This window comes from Amblyomma maculatum, chromosome 3, assembly GCF_055883805.1.
Source record: "Amblyomma maculatum isolate TAMU_Amacu chromosome 3, ASM5588380v1, whole genome shotgun sequence".
Classification (NCBI taxonomy): Eukaryota; Metazoa; Arthropoda; class Arachnida; order Ixodida; family Ixodidae; genus Amblyomma; species Amblyomma maculatum.
Window position 1 is genome coordinate 111,953,215 of NC_139346.1, and position 15,459 is coordinate 111,968,673.

Sequence of the window (15,459 nt, forward strand, 5' to 3'; positions counted from 1 at the left end):
GGGTGAAATGTCTGCTTAAGACAGGAAGTAATCGTAGACCCAGATCATGGAAGAGAAATAACTAGGAGAATACGATTGGGATCGAACGCATTTGGCAAGTATTCGCACATTATGACTAGATGCCTACCGGTATAGCTAAGGGGAAAGTATACAACAATTGCATATTTACCTGTGCTCACCTATGGGCTTGAAACGTGGAGGCTAACAAAATGAGCTATACTTAAATTGAGGACAACGCAGAGGGATATGAAGCGCAAAGGTGTAAGGTTAAGGAATAGGTTAAGAACTCCGCTGCAGTTTAGTGGATGTAGCTAGCACAAAATAGGGCTAATTGGAGGAATATGGGAGAAGACTTCATCCTGCAGTGGGTATAGTACAGCTGATGATGAATGATGAGTGCACTGACGTATCTGTGACATCGTTAGCATCGACTGCAGCCGTAGTGATGAGTGCTCAGAAAACGACTCTCCAGATCATTTTAGGGCACAATGCAACATAAACCACAGCTGAGTCTGTGGCCCTTGGACAAGCGAAATGCCACATCTGTGAACAACTACGTCAAAAGTTGTGCGTATTCGGAGATTCAAATCTCCCTTTACAAATATTGGAAAATATACTACACTGCACCGCTTACCATTCTGTGTCATTAAACTTCAAAGAGCTCCTAACATCTTCTCGAGCCCCGGGTCATAAGATAGCATCACAGTGGATCTCTGTACGCTGCTGGCTCGATAAAAATGAGCAGGCCGACGATGAAGCAAAGAATGCTCCAACAACTTCCTTTAAACAGGTGTGCATTTTCAACACCGGATACAGCTTGCATTTTGCCAACTACATGGAGAGTGAGACGGCGGTTTACTGCGCCCTTCTATACACCTGAAATGTTTGTCTAAAGAGCCTTGACCCAATGACGTTGTTTGAAATTCCGCGTGTTATTCCGCGTCGTCATGCTTGCTTGCTCCAAATACAACTTTTAAGTGCGGCTTTCAAGTGCAAGTGATTACATTAAATTTCGAAAAGCGGATTCTCCACATTGTTCCACATGCATCATTTTTTGTTGGCCCTCCCAGCGTGTGCTCGTGAACTGATAGAACTGCAATGCATCCCTGAGGTGTTTTTTTTTTTTTTTTTCGGCCGGAGAATTAGAAAACTTGCACTGCGTGCGGGCTTCTTCCTGCCTCTTGAGTGACACGGTCCTGGTCGTCGACACACGATTGTGATGAAACTGATCGCGCCTGTATATATTTTGTACCTCTTCTTACCACATTGTAACCCACCACGACCCTCTTTCAATTTGCTCTTCCCTGTCCTCAATGCTGAGTAGCAGCCAGATGTTAAACGTCCGCCCAACCTCTATGCCCTTTCAAGTAATAACTTCATCTATTGAAACACCCCATAAAAAAGTAACGTTGGCAAATCACGGTCGGCAAAAGCGAAGGCAGCATTCATTGCACTAGATTATTATTACGAGAACATTTCTTGTCTCACGAGGGACGTGTACACGAGTCGTTGCCATGACCTGTCTTCACGAGCTGTCAGCAAAGAAAAGTGAATCGCGTCCATGCCAAGACTCGAATCACAGCTTTTTTTCTTTTCCAGCAAAGAGCACAACGATTACTCTACGCTAAATTTCTGAGAACCAGTCCATATTTAACATTATCTAAATTAAATACGCTGAAGGACGCTGAGATAAAGGCAACGGAGGGTAGGAGAAAAAAACTTGAAGAAAAGTAGATATACAGAATACCACAAGGTGTTAGACAAATATAACGAGGGGCTAAAACAGTAAAGCAAACAAACCGCAAAACTTCATGAAATAAAAATGTAAAAAAATAACTAAGAAAGACACTGATTAAAAATTCAAGGAAATAAACCAAACAAGTAAGCAAAGTAGACTGAAAATAAAGCTGTAGACTCTCGAAACGTAGCGGAAAGCAGAACTAGCTCAAGCAATACTAGGCACGGAAATTCCAATGTTTTCGCATTTGTGCACTTGAGGAGACTTTATAGCACCCCTGTAAGTTTATACGGCTTCAGGACCATGCTATTTGCAGTGTGGAACCAATCAGGATGAATTAATGAGTCTTAAAAACGTTTTTATTGAGCCTGAAATAGAAAAGGCGTTCAGATCATATTAGTAGACTGTGAAGTATATATCAAGAGATCGATGGGAAAGTCTTAGGGCCACCTGAAGCCGTTTCGGACAGTAGGCACGAAACAACCAAAACATTTCTACTCACGTTGGAACCTTGAAGCAATAAAGACCATCGATTTGCTCACGAAGATCCTATATATCAGATCCACTGCTAGCGACCGCGGAATAGAATTGCTGGTACCGCGCAAGGCGGAAGATTGCTCCTATCGCGCAATGTCCACTGCCGGCCGTGAAAAAAAAACTCCTTCACAGATATCAAAAACATCTGTGTTGCAGTGAACTTTGCACAACTTACAAAGACAACCATTTTGTTTCAGTCAAAACACGAAAAAAGCATGGCTGAAAATGTAAGAACTGCGTCGCCGCTTAGGCTGCCAATAATTTGCATTACATGGGATCAATCAGGCGTCTGAATTTACTCACACCAACAAAACTAGCCTATGAGAGGTCATTTTATTTTCAAAGCGAGGAATACCTTGAAAACCAAACTTATTGAAACGTTTATAATGATAATATTATTTATATTAATAATTTTAATAACAACAATAACAATAATATCTATTTCCATCACCGTAAGTTGATGGAGGAGGTGGGAATAAAAGCGATTAACGCTTGGCAGAGTTCCGACACCCTTTACAGCAAGTAAGCAGCGGCATGCGACACGCACTTATATAACAATAGCAAAGTGAGTGCAAAATAAGAACAGCCGAAGTTCACTTCAATGTAAGCATGAAAAAGCAGTTCGCTTAAAAACAGAAAACACCCATCAAAACACCAACAATTATTGTAACTAAAGCCACACTTATAAAACACTAATTATACTAACGAACGTTTACACATGCATACTTAATGGACACTGAGAAAGGAAAGAAAATAAAGTTTCGGGGATAAAGACGTCGAGGAAGTCGGTGCCGCTGATGCACTCTATATTTATATTCTCATTTATTAATTTATTAAGACGTAATGCGAGTTGGAATGCAATCATTTGGCGTCCATAATTTGTTCTCGTGAGCGGCAATGCCCAATGTGGACTGTACCTGCATGGATATGTACTTTGAAATACCTTAAGGTTGGCTATGTCTGATACGTTGGCTATGCATTTTCGCTTTTCTCTCATATATGGGCGCAGAATTCAGAAAGCATGAATATTGAAGACAACCATAAACTTATTCTGGAAAATAATTCTTTAGTGGAGTACTATTTGGCAGGTTGTAAATAATTCTGAGAGCCCACTTATAAAGAAGAGATAGATTTAAAGACTTCTTTGTGTAGCGGCACCCCACACTAATGGTGAGTAGTCTACATGTGAGCAAGGCAATGCATGGAAAGACAATATTTCTACCTTTTGTTGGAGACAACTTCTGAAACACGACATAAATCCGATGACTATAGATGTTTTTAAAGGGCCACTGTCCAGGGAAGTCCCTTTTAAGCAAAGGAGCCCATTGTTTCGATCAGGTACCGGAGATAGTCTGTGCAAAATGCTACCGTGACACGCGCACCGCAAAGCATCGAAAATACAATTCAAAGCTCTCTCATGCTCTCCTTTGGGAAGCCAGCTTCCCCGTTTCCTGCGCTGGCCTGACGGGCCACAGTAATGACGTACGTACCACGAACGACGTCCATTGGTCAGTCTCGCTGATTGACGGGAGAAGGATGGGTGTCTACCGCTCGCTGCGCGCTTTTCCCTCGTCACGGCCAGACTGAATCCAGCGGCGCGCGCTCTCTCGGCCGTCTTTTTTTTTTTCGCGCTCGCGGAATGCCACGCCCCACCTCCCACCCAACGCGGAGGAGGAAGGGGAATTTGTCTTGCGGAGGCTAGACGACCTCGGGCAGGAGAGTGAAAAACATTTGCGAGGGAATCGAAGGAGAGAAGCATGACAGAATCGGATGATTGCGGTGGCTGTAACTGCGTTATTAGTTACTCCTTTCAAAAACATTTGGCGGCCTTGCGTTCTAAGGAAGAAGTCTCACAGTCACCAGGGAAGAAAATATTTTCGACCGGAGGGTGGACAGTGGGCCTTTAAGGCTACATGGGTTATGTGGTCGTCCCACAATATATTTTGAGTGAATATTACGCCAAGCGACCTAAATGACCTTACTATTTTAATTTCTTCATTGTTATAATAATGAATAGCGGTTCGAGCTCACAAGAGTTTTTTTTTTAGGTGAAAAAGTATTTCCTTAGATTTTACAGTATCTACAGAGCAGATATTCATACTGGACCCTATTTGTATTTTTTCCAAGACTATGTTCGCATTGCTTATTACCTGTTACTAGTATCGCCAGATAAAAACAAACTGGTATTATCAGCGTAAATTATGAACCGAGCACTGGTATCCACACTTAATATATGACTGTTGTACAGGTTAAATAGCAATGGTCCCAGGATTCCCCTTAGGGTACTCCGCAGGACACTCTTCGCAGTTGACTTATATTCACTTATTTGGACATACTGTTTTCAAAATGATAAATGAGATTTAATTAAATGTAATGCTTTTTCTCTTATTCCGTAACATTCAACCTTTTGAAACAGGATACTGTGATTTATGCAGTCAAATGCTTTGCTATAATCTAAAAAATTTCCAAGACAAGTTTTCTATTTTCAAAGTTTTGTAGTATATATTCAATCTGGTGCAGAAGGGCCAGTTCTGTTGAGCTGTTTTCCCTGAAGCCGTATTGGCAGTCGATGATTACACTGTGTTAATTTGAAAAGCTTTCTACTCGTTTAGGGATCAGTTTCTCCAACATTTTTGAGAAGACAGGCAAACTACTAATTGGTCAATGTTATGAAAAGCTCGATCCTAGACCTTCCTTTGGCAAAAACTAAGAACGAAGGGCGTCCGAAAAAGCATATAGAGACACTGTGCGCAAATTCGATGTCACTTAAGAAATGAGTGATCCTTCTTATGTACGGAATAAAATAATCTATAACAACTCCATCCATATCTCCATAACCACTGATCCGTAACAGTTTAGAGAGTGGTATCATTCATTACTTCTATTACTTCGCCGGCTCTATGTTTTCGTTGACTGCGAAGTATATATTAAGAGATCAGTGGGGGAGCTGAGCTGAGCGCAGAAGACGATGTGATCATTAGCCGCGACGGGGACGAAGCAAGGATGCGGCTCAGCTGCAGTGTACAACGAGGCGATCAGCTACGCTTGTTGGTAGGGCTCATTCGAATCAGTATTAGACGTCAAATAGCAGAGCCAAAATTTTATAATACAGCCCGTGTCCTGCCATTTTGCGCCATGAACACATCTATCATCCCCCCCCCCCCAATTACTTATAAATTTAGAATATAATACACCGAAGAAACTAATTCTAGGCCCTAGAATTTAATTTTTTTATAGACAGGGTATAAAAAATAGACACAAATTCTATTACGTCACTGCTTCCGCCAGAATCTTGCTGTTCGCCATAACGTTCTTACTGTTAGGGACATAGCAGTAACAACTGCGCAATTGAAAATTCCTCAATGTTTTCCTAATGTGTTCACCAGATTAAACGCTCAGAATCTCAGGCGAATTTTGAGAAAGAATTTCAAACTTATTTTTTTTCACATTTTATAACTACTCCATATCAATCAATATAGCTGCAGATTCTTCCTAAACAGTCTTGCGGTTTTTATTTTTTCGTTTTTTTTTTTGCATTTTCTACGCTGTGCCCCATGAATTTTTTATAGCATTCATAATTACACAACGCGAGCGCAGGATGAATTCCAGAAGAAAATTGTTGCTATGCTTCCGAATTTTAAACCATTTCTATGAATATGCTCATTAAAGAATGTTGCTATAGTCTACAGTTGTCTGACTTTTGTGTTTTCTAACCAGCCGCCTTTTTTATGCTGAAATTAACTACACGTTGGGAAGGGGGGGGGGGGGGGGGGGGATGTATAAACACATGTCTGTGCAATGTATTGAAAGCCTAAACCATTCCCATCAACATGTGCGTTACGTTCGCTCAGAGTATCAACAGTTACTCCAAAATTGAAAGATTCTCAGGGATCTTTACACTGAATGTATTCTCAACAAAGTCGATAGAATCTAGAGTTCCTCATCTAAAAATGAAATCTTACGTTTTGGTGCTTTTGAATACATTATTTGTAAAATCGTCTCTAAATAATAGTGTTGAGCAGTTGCGACCAACATATGAATTACATTAACAGCTTGGATGTCGATACAATATCACCAACTCGCCCAGGGAGAAGCTTTACCGATAGGGTTGGTGCCGAAAATAAACTTTCGTATTTTTTCAATGTGTACGTTCAGAAAACAGACCCTTTTAAAAATGATGTCCTGCCTTTATACCCGTTCTATTAAAAGAAGCGCTCTAAAAACAGCATTTTGGCTATTTGGCACCTGTAGAAGCTCGTGGTGCGTCCACACTGACAGCTGTGACACGATTCCGATGAATAATTGCTGTGTGCATGTACAACGGTCGTACTCTGAGGCTGATGCTTTGGGAGCCACACCATGCAGATACGTGCTGATCGCTTTCTGTTATATCAACATCAGCAGCAGCATCAGGAGCCGGACTATACATACTGCAGGGTACATACTCCAATTAACCCGGTCCTGTGCTAGCTGCATCTACTTGACCCCTGCGAAGTTCTTAACCTCATCCGCCCACCTAAATTTCTGCCGCCCCTCTGATAGTTGCAATACTGAGTTGAGAACATCTGTGCTATTTAAGTTTGTGGTAAAACATCAGCGTCAGTACACACTCCATGTGGTTAGGGCAGTTGCACCAATTATGTTTCCACGGGTAAATCACTGATGTTCTTCTCCCCGATTTTGCTGCAGCCTGCAAGCACGTTAGGAATGTTATACCCATAGCGTGACGTGCCTAACATTCCACGCTAAAGGCATATATTATTCTTTTTGACTGGCATGCGAGCTCGGAACAAAGCCGAGAGCGGTGAAATATTCGGGACCCAACTCGGGACCGTCATGAGTGGGAAGCAGCAGCGAAAGTCATCGCTTAAAACAGCTGCAACCGTCTTTGTTATTGACGTAAAGTTCCACTGTCATTTTCGCTCGTCCGGAATTGTCGTTTGGGTGGCTATCTAGTCACATCGGTAAAGACTTCGACGCTGGCCCCTCGTGCCTAGAGCCGATAATCAGATATTTTGCGTTCTCTAGTTCTACTGAAGATAGTAGATTGCTCGGAGGCCTTTAGAACAGACATAAGCACCGAATGCCACCAGCTCCCTGGGATCTCTTATGGAAGTGACGTCGCTGACGCGCATATGAAGAGGCTGTGTGAGAATCGAGGTTCACCCAGTTGACGAATCGCAGGTCATCATCATCATCATCATCATTATCATCCCCATGACTATACCCACTGCACGGCGAAGGCCTCTTGAATATTCCTCCAATTAATCCGGTCCTTTCCTAGCTGCATCCACTGGATCCCTGCGAACCTCTTCGACTCATCCATCCACCTAACTTTCTTCCGCCCCTGGTACGCTTTCTTTCCCTTGGAATCCAGTTGCTTACCCTAAGTGACCATCGGTCATCCTCTCTTCGCACTACATGTACTGCCCATGCCCATTTCTTCATCTTGATTTACACTAGAATGTTAGTAACTTGAGTTATTTCTCTGACCCACTCTGCACGCTTCCTATCTCGTAACATTACTCCTACCATTTTTCCTTCCATAGCCCTCTGCGTTGACCTCAACTAAAGTAAAACCCTCTTCGTCAGCCCCCATGCTTCAGCCCCATAGCTGAGTACAGGTAAAATGCAACTGTTGTATACTTTCCTCTTGAGCGATACCGGTAATCTGCTAGTCATAGTCTATGAGTGCTTGCCAAACGCGCTCCATCCCAATCTGATTCTCCTTGTTATTTCTCTTTCATGGTCAGGATCTGCGGTTATTACCTGTCCTAAGTAGACATATTCGCCGACTACTTCCAGTGCTTCGCTCCCTAACGTAAACTGTTGTTCCTTGCCGGGGCTGTTGAACATTACCTTGGACTTTTACATATAGATTTTTCAGCCTACCTTTCTACGTTTCTAGTCTAGTTCATCAATAATTCTTTGCAGTTCACACCCATAGTTACTTAGCAAGGCAATGTAATCAGCAAATCGCAAATTACTGATGTATTCTTCATCTACCCTTATCCCTAACTGCTCCCAATCCAAGTCTCTGAATACTTTCTCTAAGCAAGCTGTGAATAGTACAATGGAGATCGTGTCTCCTTGCCCAACAGCTTTTGGTATAGGAATTTTGCTACTTTCTTTATGCAGAACTATGCTTTCTGTGCAGCCGCTATATAATATTCCAGTACTTTCACGTATGGTTTGTCTACACCCCGATTCGCAATGGTGCTGTATTGCACTGTAAGCGGGGTGCTAGCCTTTGTCAAGCCATCGCAGGCTTTTTGCTAGCACCCTGCGGCATCACGAGTACTGTATAATCAGTGTTGATGCTAAATAAAATTATTTGTATTTGTGTCTGAATGACCGCCTTAGTTTGCACTGAGTCAAATTCTTTTTGTAATCAATGAATGCTATGCATAAGGGCTGATTATATTCCGAGCGCTTTTCTATCACCTGTTTTATAGTGTAGATATGGTCGATAGGTGCCGGTAGAGCATCGGTACAGCATCGGATCGGAATTGCCCGTAGAACTTGCTTATTGAAGCAAGAGCCTTACTTGGCTCGTGCGGCGTCCGCAGATTTTCTTCGCAGGAAGTGGTAACTGATAGGTACCAGGGGATTTCGTATTAAAATTGTGCCCCAATTAGTCTTTTAACAGCATTCAAACTCGAGACACCTCAGATGCTTGCGAGATGGAAACGCCCAAAACATAAGGAGTAAAAACCCCAAACTACGTTGAAAATCATGAGTAAGGATCGAAAAACTGTTAAAATTTTCTATAATACACGAGAAAAAGTTACCTCTATTTTAAAGAAATCTAAAGTGAAATGTTTAGGTCATCGCAGCACTTTTAGTATGCTGACTCAGAAAAGTGTTAGCTAGTTGCCAAATGATTTCATTCGTCTAGGTACTTTGAGGCAATGTAAGATATCTAAGCATTGAATTCCACGACCCAAAGAGAGTAGAGTGAGCCTATGGTCAAAAAAATGATAACAGTGCGGGAAATCTGTGTCATATTGTCGAAATGTATGAAATGCACCCATTGCGAACAGATTTCGAGTTACTAATATCCATGCTGTTCTAGTGACTAAAACTAACTCTTAACTGTTTCGTAATAGTAATTTAGTGCAGCGACACGCTAAATGCTACACAGCGTTCGAACCCTTAATGGGCTTTGTTAGATATCACATCAAAGTCGGTGCACAAAAATTTTATCTATAAAGGATATGTAGAATGTATGGCACAATATTTGCGAATAAAGGGATGAAATACCTGCACCATGGACCTTTTTACAAGCAAAGCTTTGGAATGAATATGGACACAAGTAGTTACAGGTGTGCCTGAAGAGTGAATGCAAATCGCTTGAAGAAATCATTACTCATTTCTGATGAAGCCGAACACGTATATTTGAAAAAGACATAAGGAGGTATCAAATCATAGCTGATTTATTGGCGCTTAAAGAGCACAATCCTCAGCGACAGGTGTGTATTATTGCACTGAACGGTTGATGTGTATAAGAAAAAAGAGGACTTGGGACAAAAACCTTTGGTAGCCGAATGTAATGCCGGATATGGATGGTCTGGTCTCATAGAAATATGCATGTTGCAGAACTTGGAAGGGAAAACTAGCTCTCAACAGCACTCTGTAGTCCCACAACATGTGTTCATATTTAGCCAGGGGTGCACTCACGCCGACCTATCCGCTGCTAATGGCATTCGGAAAGTTGAAACAATTTTGTTTTTTAAACGTTATTAGCGCATTTCAAAGCAGTACATTTCTAGTAGAAACGCTACTTTAAATTTACAGTTTGCTAAACCTGCTTCTCTTAACCTGTAGGTAGGTAGCGGAACACATTTCTGCACTCCCTAGCCGCTGACTTAAAACTTCGTTCACGAGCTAGCAATTTTCTGACGCATCATCATGGAGCGAATGACAAAACATAAAACCTGACCGCCATCTGATCAGGTTGAATCATCGTAACCCAAATTAACAGTATTCTCCAACAAGCACAACAGCAAGCACTCGCTGACTGTAAAATGATCGCTAGCCAGTTGCACGGTAAGTGGAATACGTACGTGTGCATCATGATAACCCCGTACGCATTGCCTTGCTTATCTCACACTGTCCCGCTATGCACTGGGGTTTATTCATAATCAGCTTCATTTCAGCCCAAACACGTTCATATGACAACCATCCAACCGACTCCCTCCTCGATGTAGCCTCTGCTGCGGCTTAGAAGCCACATGATCTGGAATTAAGGCTGATCTCGGCGAGGGTGTCTGACACAGGATGGTATAAAATAGTCGCGCGAACAACATCGTGCATAGAATTTATAAAATCTTTGTAGTCGAGTGAGTTTGTGTAGTAATGATTTGGAAAATAATTCGAGACAATTTTAGAAATGTGCTATTGGGGTCCGGAAAGTGGTAAGAAAAAATTGAACATTCAACACACTTTTACAGGGATCGAATATATATATATATATATATATATATATATATATATATATATATATATATATATATATATATATATATATATATATATATATATATATATTCAATTTTAAATTTATTCATGTAAAGTACGCATAAATTGTTAGAAGAAATGACGCTCGTTTGTCTACTTTTGATAAATATGATTGAGCGATTAGCGCATACATTGGTAACTGAATAATGCCATGTAAAATCCTATTGCATACTTGTGAGCAATGCGCTCACAAATATAATTATAAAATGTGAGGATCTAATATGAAAGAGGAATGTGCAAATTGCTTGTACCTAGTTCTAGTATAATTAGGTCATTTTCCTACATAAACACTCCATGAATGTTTCCATTAGCTCTGAGTGCTATGCCTCACGGTCACCGTCAGCACATATTTTATAGCAAATGATGCAATTATTGATACACTGTATTACACGTGACCCCGTGTTATTATGCTTATCATTATTAAAGACAATATAAAGCAAACAATCAAGACCATCTCTTTGCAGTGAGCCTGATCTCACATGAATGTAGAGACGGTATAGAAATTATTATTTGTGAATTATAAATTGGCATAAATTTATTCAATATGCTGTGCTTTTCCAGATCGCTACGTTCGCTACTAACGGTGGTACCATTTAGGACTGCAAAATTAATTTTTTGGACCTGCGTAACTTGCTCTTACAAACCCATATATGCGCTCACTTCAGTGCAAAAAAAGTCTCCTAGCAGGCAGCTTAGCGGAAATACATCGCGCATTCGATACACCTCCATCTTCACAGTTTGACTGAATGTATATCTCCCATCAATGTCACGCCAGGTGCTTGTTATAAATGCAGGAAATGTTCGGCCTTACTGCATACGGATATGATATTAATTTTGCCTTTGTTGCTCCCTGATGCTTCTCCGCAGTCTGCTTCATGTTGCTTTGAAACTAACGTAATGTTTTCCCGTCAGTTTTCCACACTTACTGAACGGCACTGTGCATTAGGAAAGCTAGAACCAGTCTAATTTCAGGTGCTGCAGAGCCATATCAGGCAAGCTTTTTCACTCACCTCTACTCCCTCTTCAGGACCGCGGCTCCCATCTGCCTGCACCGAAAAGGTCTGTCACTGTGTAAACTAGCTTTAAACGCATTCCTATTCAAAACGCCGGATGAACAGCAGCTGCGGCTGTCGGGTAGTGAACCTACGCAATGCCTGCAAAATGGGGCCGCATGAAAAAAAGGAAACCCTTAGCTCAAAAACAGCCTGCTGAGGTTGGACAGACCACCAATGGCCGGAAACAGCGAGATGGACATGTGTGGAATACATTCACTGTACGTTAGACGTCGCCTATGTCACAGTGAGGAGGTTCGTGGATTATCGGCTTCATTCCTACGTGCAGAGTAGACAGCTGGCTCTGCCTAGCTAACCGCCGAACCTTTCTGTTTATATCTTTCTAGTAACGCGCACGAAACAGCAGATACCGATAAAGGCTTCTTCAGGTGTGGAGATTAATGGCTCATAGGTTGCTTAGAAGGCTATAAGAAAAATACGTGGTTAATATATTAACAAGTGCTCCCGCCGGGGCGGCGCAGTGGTTACGGCGCTCTACTACTGTTGTCAAGGACGTTGGATCGAATCCCTGCCTCGACGGCCGCTTTTCGACAGAGGCGAAAAGCAAGGCGCCCGTGTGCTGTGCGATGTCAGTGCACGTTAAAGAACCCCAGGTGGTCGAAATTTCCGGAGTCCTCCACTACGGCGTCTCTCATAGCCTGAGTTGCCTTGGGACGTTAAACCCCACAAAACAATATATTAATAAGCGTTTCTCTGTTTTCTGCGTTATCCACTCGTCTTTGCCAAAGCTGTAGAAGACAATAGAATCCTTTACTCTATTTTTGTGGATTAGAAGCAGTAATGCTGAACGTTAGTTTTAACGCTATGTTAGAAACTGAAGCATCACAAAGCAGTCTTATGCGGTTCAATTTTATTAGGGTTGAAAATTATAGGTGCCCTCGTGTAATTCTTGGAAAACAAATATATAGTTTTAATATTTATTTTGCTGGAGAAAATCAAACGTTTTAGTCACAGCCAATAGAATCGCAAATTAAGCCTACGGCAATAAAACTACACCCTTACTTTGCTTTTGCCAAGCTAAACCCGATCGGTTTGTGGCGGTCAATGAAAATTCTATAATCTCAGAAGAAACCAAAACTAATTTATCTCAGTGTTTTTAGATGCAGAGTACATAACAGCTGGATAAAAATACCAAATATTTGTGGTGAAACGAGCATAGCATAGTGAAAATAAGCCAGACGCAAGCGGACTATGTTTTCTCCTCGACTGGTGTTAAATGCGTGAGAATGCGTCCGACAAGTAAGGGCCATATTTTTTACTTACTTCAGCTACGCCAGTGTAGCAAAAGATAAAAAAACCATGGAGGAATTGGAGGCTTGCTACACTGTTGTAGCTGGTATAGATTAAAAAATGACCATGCTGTGGCTGGACTCAGTATCGGCTGTCCTGCCACGTCACCTGGCGGCCTGTTCGCTGCATTTGAACGGCCTTGCGAAAAGCACGCGGTACGGGCAGGGTGCGCGTAAAGGTCCCGCTCCGTGGGGCACACGAAAGGCGCACGAGCGAGGCGCTTAGGTGCCCAGTGCCGCGCCCTGATAACGCTGGAAAAAGTACGCATCTCCATGAAGCGTCTCTTGCGGCCGCGCTACTCTATTGTTGTAAGACTTCGTAGGCTGAAACGAATCTTTTCAGCTCAACAACGACGAGACACAGACAAGGAAACGACATGATGCGCATGTCCTGTCGTTTCTTTGTCTGTGTGTAATCGTTGCTGCGCTGGAAATATTAGTAGCTACGCACCAACATGCCCCACAAAGTGTTTTACTGTCATAGGCTGAAACCGATCGAAACAGTTCGACTGCTTCTTGTAGCTTGACACCGAGCGACGTTCATCGCCTTTGCTCAATGATGTCTGCGCAATTGCAACATGATGATTTTAAGCACATTTCACTTGTTTATTGTTTGCCGTCCACACTTTTCTTATCTGCGCGCAGTGCTCCCGACAGCACGTCAGACGCCACCTCTCTCTACATAGCTTCTTTAAGATATTTTTATGCTGTCTGTGGCTGGCGAGCCCCAACGAGTGCCGCCGCGACACTGCGGAGATGAACCTTTTGTTGTCGATCGACAGTGCGCTCATTGCCATGTACCGCAGCACCGATGTTAAAAAAAAAAATCAAAAAGAGAGGGAGATCGCAGAGACAGCGTGAAAGGCAGTTCCTGAAGTCACGAGAACTGCATCCTCTGATTGTTGCACGCCAGACAATAGCCGACGAGCCTCCTCCGGTGCAAGTGCGTCAGCGCGAGCGCGCAGAGAGCACTGCGGAAATATTTGATACGAACAAATATCTGCTCCGCGCGTACCTCAGCTCGGCACCTGGCGCTTCACGGATGCGCATACAGACTCCAGCGTACGTTCGTGCACGTAGGCGCCCCATGAAGCGAGGTCTTTACTGATGTATCATTTCGCATTGATAGCTGCGTCATTCGGCATAAAAACTGTGGGGTACGAGAAGCAATCACTACCAACTGAACCCCGCCGCAATTTCCCAGCGCCATTCAAGTAGCGTCAGGCTTCAGGGTGAGGTGGCAAGGCGAAGTGCCACGTACAATGACATTTTTTGTGTAGCGATGTTTATTGCCTGAGGGCGTCAGTAAGGTATGAGGTGAAGAATTAATAAATGATTATATGAAAGGAAAAAGGTTGGCTGAGTTTATGAAGTCCAGGAATGAGCGATAATAAAGTTTCTGCATCCAAGTGATATAGGAAACAAAATTGCTTGCTGAAAGGCCAGCTATCGTCCATGCCGGATTCCTATCGGTCTCTGTGCTGAAACCATGTAGTTTCATGCAATCGTAATGCAAAATTAAGAGTCTGGACTGTTTTGAACACTCCCTTTCACGGGTAACCAGGGGGTTGGCTTTCGTTATTCTGATGCGTCGTTGACTACTGATCTTTTTCTGGAAGGTCCCGTGCTTGCCCCAGTACTGTAATACTGGGACATCCTTAAACGAAGTTTTTCACGCAATCTGCAGCATGTCTACTCGTTTTGGTTCCACAGATAGCCGCTTCGCGATCAATATCTCGCTACATCGGACGTTTGTGCGGTGAAGACGTGCCCTAATCTGAACTGAACAAAAAATGTCTAAAGGACTCAAGTTTTTCGTGACCGCGCCCTGCGAAGCGCAGCGGACAGTCACGAGTCCGATAGACTGCCAAATACTCCTCGTTTGTGCAGTGGACACATTGAGCCACATATTTGCTTAAATAGCGGCGTGGAACAATCTCGCCAGTAGTGGAATGCTACGCCCACATTTCGAGTACCCGTCGTCGCTTGAATGAATAGAATCGAGCAACCGGCCTCGAAGCGCCAATGAGAGCTCTTCAGTATTTTCCTGAATCACTCCATTTCTTATCTAATTCATCATTCCCTAAAGCTAGTAAAGGTATCAAGGTACCGTGTTTCGTGTTCATAAATGTCGGCTCAGTCTAGGCCACAAAATGTAATATATAAATCAAGGCATCATGCTTTCATAATTCTCGCTTTCCGAGGACCCTTGCTCATTCAACAGTTGCAGCAATCGCTTGTGCGCACCACCTGAATGGTACTGTCCAGCACAGCACTCTGCATAACCCACACGTAGGTCCTT

General features: G+C 42.7%; 1 protein-coding gene across 3 annotated transcripts in view; it reads right to left on the bottom strand.

The window, feature by feature from the left end:
• LOC146195703 (carbohydrate sulfotransferase 6-like) overlaps positions 1-15,459 on the bottom strand; it is a 59,163-nt gene that overhangs the window by 20,534 nt on the left and 23,170 nt on the right. Inside the window, exon 1 of one of the 3 annotated variants that reach the window (XM_084597883.1) lies at positions 11,806-11,938. The exons of the other annotated variants lie outside the window; for them this stretch is intronic. The gene's annotated coding sequence lies outside the window, so the exon portion shown is untranslated. Of the gene's footprint in view, positions 1-11,805; positions 11,939-15,459 lie in introns of those variants that run through there. 3 annotated transcript variants of the gene reach the window in all.